Source organism: Lactuca saligna, chromosome 2 (genome assembly GCF_052625555.1).
Source record: "Lactuca saligna cultivar CGN05327 chromosome 2, ASM5262555v1, whole genome shotgun sequence".
NCBI lineage: Eukaryota > Viridiplantae > Streptophyta > Magnoliopsida > Asterales > Asteraceae > Lactuca > Lactuca saligna.
Genome location: NC_136418.1, coordinates 74,796,011 through 74,802,681, shown reverse-complemented (window position 1 = coordinate 74,802,681; position 6,671 = coordinate 74,796,011).

Genomic DNA, 6,671 nt, shown 5'->3' with positions numbered 1-6,671 from the left:
AAAAGCAGTGGAAAAACATTTGTCCTTACAATACAAAATCTATTGAAAACTAAGGAAAATTTCTAACAATTCTATCATAACTTTCTAAGCTCAAAATCTAATCTTTAAGCCCATGCGATCGAGATCCATCTCTTGTGATTAGATTCATCTTGCTCTCTTATCAAGTTTCCTTTCTTTTCACCGATCCTGCAAAACATTCAAATGCAATCTTATCACATCATGTATTTGAATCAATGAATAGGAACTTAACGAAGTTAGATAGTGGATTTTACCTGAAGCGCAGTCATACTCTTTGACTCTCCCATCTTTGGAATTTTCAGGCTCTTGGGGCAGACTTCTATCCAACGCCTTTTCTCTTGGCAGCAAACGCAGGTCGGTTCTCCTAGAACGTCCTCGGAAGGATGATCGGTTGACTCTCCTAACAAATACGCTCCATTGCTTCCCCAAATCATTTCTGATTCAGCAGCAATGAGCATGTAGGTTAGGTCAATGAGGTTGTCATCATGATCCATCATATAATACTTTCTTTTGAACTCATTATATGATTCAGGAAGTGACTGCAAAACCCAATTTACAGCCAACTCATTCGGGAATGACACACCCAACATAATCAACCTATCGATGTGTGATTTCATTCCTAGAATGTGGGCACACGCGGATTTACCATCTTCATGTTTCATTTCCAATAGGGACTTAGTGATATTGAACCTTTCAATTCTTTGATCTTGTGGGTTAGGGAGAACAATTGGAGGAGGAGGAGGAAGTGAAGCATGATTTCTTGTTCCTCGATCGAATCGTGGAATATCATCTTCATGTGGAATGCTTGTTCCACGGGATTTGGGAAGACCATGATTGTTGAACTTTGACATCTACAAAACGGGAGAAAATAAATTCAAGTTAGTTGATCGATTGAGTCCTTAGTAAATCACCCAAATGAGATACTAAGGCTAGGACCCAACACAATACGCTACAACCTAGAAAAGGGATGCCGTAATCTAGTTGCAGAATATTTGAAGGTAAGTGAATGATGATTCACTAATTTCCACCATGAAAAACGAAAAAGAAATTTAAGTTTTAAATCTATGAAAACTCCTAGATCCTTTGAGATTCATTGAACTTTCAATGGCATGTTTAAATCTCGATATGCCCCTCTTGTTTGTGACTGGGATGCCGAGGATCACAAAGTGGGTGTGAATAACCATGCAAAATTACATGGTGCCCTCACATGTTACAGTCACCTATTCGATGTGCCGGTAAACCACACACGCTCCACCGAACTTTGACAAACATTGAGTCACCCTTTGCTACCTTTGCTTAGAACCATTAATGTGCCGGTAAACCACACACGCTCCACTAACATCTTCGCAAGGGCACAAAGTGTAATTTCATGGAATTGCATCAATTCAATTTTGCCTAAGTAACTAAGATTGGGAATTAGAAAAACATTTAGTTACTTTGTATTTCATTATACTTATAATGGAAGGTTTCATCCTAACCTACCCGTTCGGCTAACGACCCTCCACTAGTCAAGAGTGCGGTGGGTAAGAGTGGATACCCATTCAATCGTCATTTTATAGGCAATTTCCTTAAACACCCCTTATAGACCAGCTTTGTGAATGAGGCCTACTAACGGTAAGACTGACTTTTACTCATACATATATATAATGTTAGACTTTTAATGTTATATATATATATATAATATAGGGTGCATTTCATACTTTTAAAATACTATGTGGTCAAATTTAATAATTATACCTTTAATTCAATTAAATTGAAAACCAAAACTTTTATGGATTTATTAAGTCTCTTTTAATTATACACCTTAATTAATTAATAAAACCATAAGGGTGTGATTTGAACTTTTCAAAACAATACTAGGGTTTTAGAATTTAACACTCCTAATTAAACCTTTTTAATCAACTTTTAAATTCCAAAAACTTGTGGGCAAGTTTTGAAACATTTCAAAACAATTTAGTTTTAATCTATCTTAAAATTTCGAATTTATGACATTTAAATTAAAATTTTAAATATTAAAACTCTTGATTTAATAATTATCTTGAATTAGACTATTAATTTAATTATTAAATCATAAGGGATTATCTAAATAATGAGGATAATTACCATTTATACATTTAAGTTATCCTAATCCCTTAAATATCTATATAGATTTCGAAAATATGGATGGATAATGCAAGATCTTGAATTACCATATATAACAATTAAATGATAATTACAAGATATGGGATAATCCAAATCCCTATAAATTAGGATCTTATCTTGGGGAGGAGGCAAATTTCGAAAATCAAGGGATTATAACAAACCCTAGATTTCGAAATTTAAGGGTTTAAGGAAAGGATTTGAAGATCTTATTCAAACTCTTGAAAATTAGGGTTTGCAAACCCTAATCTCAAAAAAACCCTAGCCTCTTAGGGTTTATTGGCAATAAACCCTAATATATCAAGTTCATAAAATTGAAACCAAACCAATGGCTCTGATACCACTGATGGGTTTTAGTCATAAGACATCCTATGTGCTCATACAAACCCTAATGCTTGGATCTAGGTTTCTCTATTGTACATGCTTTGAATACAAGACTATAAACCCTAATTCTAGCATTCAAGTAATCATATTAATATGTAATTAGGTTTAAGATCATACCTTAATTGTTATGTAGCAATAACAATCCCAAATCTCCTTGTAATGACTTTGGAATGCTTAGAGTCACAAGTGTCACTCCTCTAATGGCTTACAAACACCAAGAGCAAATGGAGAAGGTATAAAGAGAGAGGAGAGAGGTTAGAATTCGTTCTTAGGACTCCTTGGGAACAAGTACACGAATTCTAAGGCCTTAGGGTCTTTATATAGGTGTAGAGATAGGGTTTCAGTCATTATCCTTATCTAGTTGCTTATCCACAAAGCAACCATAAGATAAGCCTTGAAAAACCTTATCCTTTATCCTTTAGACGATTTCAAGGATCCTTATCTCCTTGAATTTGTTCAACCCATATTTAGGATAACCATTACCATATTTTGTAACTATCATATAATTACAATTCAGCCCTCTAGTTTAATTAATTACACTTGATCACAAAATTAATTCCTAATTAATTGTTGACCAATATTAATTAAGCAAATATGATTTCTCCTTTAATATATTATTCTTATAACATATTAATAAATCATAATAACCTTTCTCTCTTTATTTATTTCTCCAATCAAGTTGCGTTGGTGAAGGCAACCCAAAAGGACCATGCACCATCGGGTCAAGTACATACCAAAATAGTTATGGACTTAGACACTAATCCAACAACACCTGTCACCAAGATTGGAGTTTATACTTTGTCGCTAAGTAGTGGGTTTAGTTTAGATTTGAATAAATGTTGTTATTAGCTAGAAATGGCATTATTAACACTAGTCAAATGTATGATTAAAATGTTTTCTACTCTTGTACATTTGAGATTGGTAGGTTGTGATGTCTTGGATGAGACAAAGACCAACTAAGACCAATTGTGTAAAGTGTTAGTCTTGATAAGAATCCGCACTATCCCTTGAATATTTGTTTTGTCAAGGAATGGTTCTTGACTGGGGAAACTTATATGTCAAGGAGACAGTGGGAGCCTTAAAGATCCTGAAAGAGTTTCAAGATTTAATCAAGAGTAAAACCTGTAATTTATCACTAGCACACGACTTAAGGTTTGCAACCTATCGTGTTGACATAATTCTTATTTTTGTACCTACTTCAAATAAATTAAATTTGCATGTGATTTATCAGAGTTCAACTTGGAAGCATTTGTGGGCCTTGTGTTACCAAGGTGACAAGAAACTAAGATTGAACAAGTTTAATCCATGTAAGGCTGAATTTGTCACTAACCTTATCTTGTGATTATGGTTTTGACAAATTCACATGGATAGGAACTCATACACTATAAAATCTAAGTGTCATAAGGTTTCTCTCCGATTCATGAAAATGATGGTGAGGAAAAGCTTTCACTAAGTAGATTTTATGTAGATATCAATTGTGTTATTTGCATTTTCAAAAGTCGTTTGTGGAGCGCGTGTGGTTCACCGACACACTTACATGGACTTGTGAGAAATGGCAATGGTCTAAACAATTATGACTATGATTATGGTATCACTTTTCATACTTTTGAAAATGGTTTAGACACACATGTGAACTATCTAAGAAAGGGTGTATGAATCTAAATTTCAGAAGTCCAACAGATTTCTGGAAATATGTCAGACCTAGTGGGAGCATAAGTGTTATGCTGATAATCATCATGTTAGTGGGAGCACGATTATTACGTTTAGTGTTGCAAGTTAGCAATGTTAATTATAGAAAACAAAGTTTCAGTTCGTAGAGTTGCAGGGGTTGAAAAGTTGTTTTGCTATAATTAAGGGAGAGGAAATTATACTTTATTTCAATTCTAAAGCTTAGATTGAGATTTTAATCATCTTTAGTCAACAATATATATGCATTTTTTGTTGTAATGGTTCAACTTGAAGAAATTCTATATATATTGCGTTTTCAAAATTTGATTATGATTATAGCATCCCTCTTCACAGTTAAATTTTGAAAACATGGCAAATAAAAATATTGTAGCAGAAGATTGGTCTAGTATCATGTCTTTATGTCAAACATCCTGAATCGTGTCCCATATGCTTCAGATATAGGATCGATTGCATGTGCTATAATATTCATCTTTTCTAAATTTTTCCAAATTCTTATGGCATTGAGAAGGGAAAAGTCTAGAACTGGATATGACTAAAGTGATTAAGCAATTGTCAAGGACAATCTGAGGTTCGCAAAAGATTGGTTGCTCAGGGAAAGTTGGAAGTATGATGTAAGTTGTTGGAAAGGACCGTATTGACATGTTTTGGAAAGAAGTAACTCTTGTTTGGAAGTGATAGTTAAAATGGGACTATGGAAATGTCTCCATAGGTGGAAGTTATTCAATCTATGTAAGATTAGAAAACCTTAATGCAAGAAGGATGTTCAAAGCAATGTACTTTGAATATGAGACTTCCGTTCCATAGAAGTTGACCTTCTTTGGAATACTGTGTAATGACTGGTAACAAGGTTTTTGTGACTTTGTGAATAATCATTACAAGAGGAACATTGCATAAAAGTTTAAAATCTAATAGATTTTTTGGTAAATGATAGGAATCAGGGATTCTCACATTTACAATAAGGATTTGGGATTGTGAAATGAGTCTCATTGGAATCATGTTCAATTGATCTACATCACAATGTAAGGATCATAGACAAACATAGTGTGCATACTTGGAGTATGGCATAACTATTGTTTATAAAAACAAAGTGTACATCCTAGGAGCATGGGACGACTATTGTTTTTATTCAAGTCTTAAGTTGATTGTTTGAAACATTATACAATGAATAATGCATAATCAATATGGTGATAAATAAAAGGTGGTTCTATTTATATTCAAAAGGGTTCTGAGACCATAGTGGATTCGATTATTATTGTGTTTCACTTTGCATGTTTTGACTTCCAAAATAGCTAGGTTATTCTTTCGAATGACTAAGTTATTTAAACACTCCACAGTCGTTCATATGTTGGAAGTAGGTATGAATCAAGACTGTCATGAATCGAGTTTGTAGATGGCTAAATGGGTTTAGTCATAGCAATGGTTTCTACAACATTCATGAGTGCTCATAAGTTATGAGTATTGGAATAAACCCACGCTCACTTGTATCACTTCATGGAATGTATCTCGAGTCATCGTGAGACGGTAATATCATATAAATCTTCAAACCTAGAGATATCAGTTGTTACCTATGATTTGGTTGTGCATTGATTGCACGTAAACGCATCAGTAACTTGATGTTATAAAACGTGCCTTTGTGTACAATTCAACAAGTAGTAGAACAAGCATATGAGTCGAAGTTTATCTGTTCCTTCTAGAAATAAAAGTGATATCTGGGCCCCTCGATGATTTTGTTGTGACCTATGTAGCGGCTGGTCAGAACTAAATTGATGTGTTCGATTAAGTTCTTTGTCAAACAAATCGGAAATCGAGAAACAACTGCCAGACAATAAGTAAGACATTGTTCCATGTCTTTGTCTGGCTGATATCATGAGAACAGAGGATTATATGATCACTTATCTAAAATGGCGTTTCATAGTTCAACAGAGTTTTCAAGAGCTACGATTGCTGGTTGGTTCCTGAAGTAACATACGCAAATATAGTTATTAGACTTATCCAAGTGGGATTCTGTTGGATAAGGTGTCTAAGTCCATAACTTATTTGGTACATACTTGACTCGACCCGGCATGGTCCATTTGGGTTGCATTTCATCCAAACTATTTATGGATAATTTTATGAGAGTTATACACATATGATTATTAATATATTATAAGTTATAATATATTAATATGAAGTCATGTATTTAATTAGTCTTAGTCTTAAATTAATTATGAACTAATTTAGAGATTAAAAGGAAGACTAATTAGATTGTGGGCTATTTGTTTTATATGGTGTGGGTTAACACTCATTTGTTAATGGGCTAGGCTTGTATGGAAGTCCATGGATGATCCATGGAGCTTTTAACCCATGGATCCTTGGAAAAGGAAAGGTCATGGGTTATTAGGGTTTCACCCTAATCATGTACACTATATAAGCATGCTTTTGTTGCATGAAATAGCCACTAG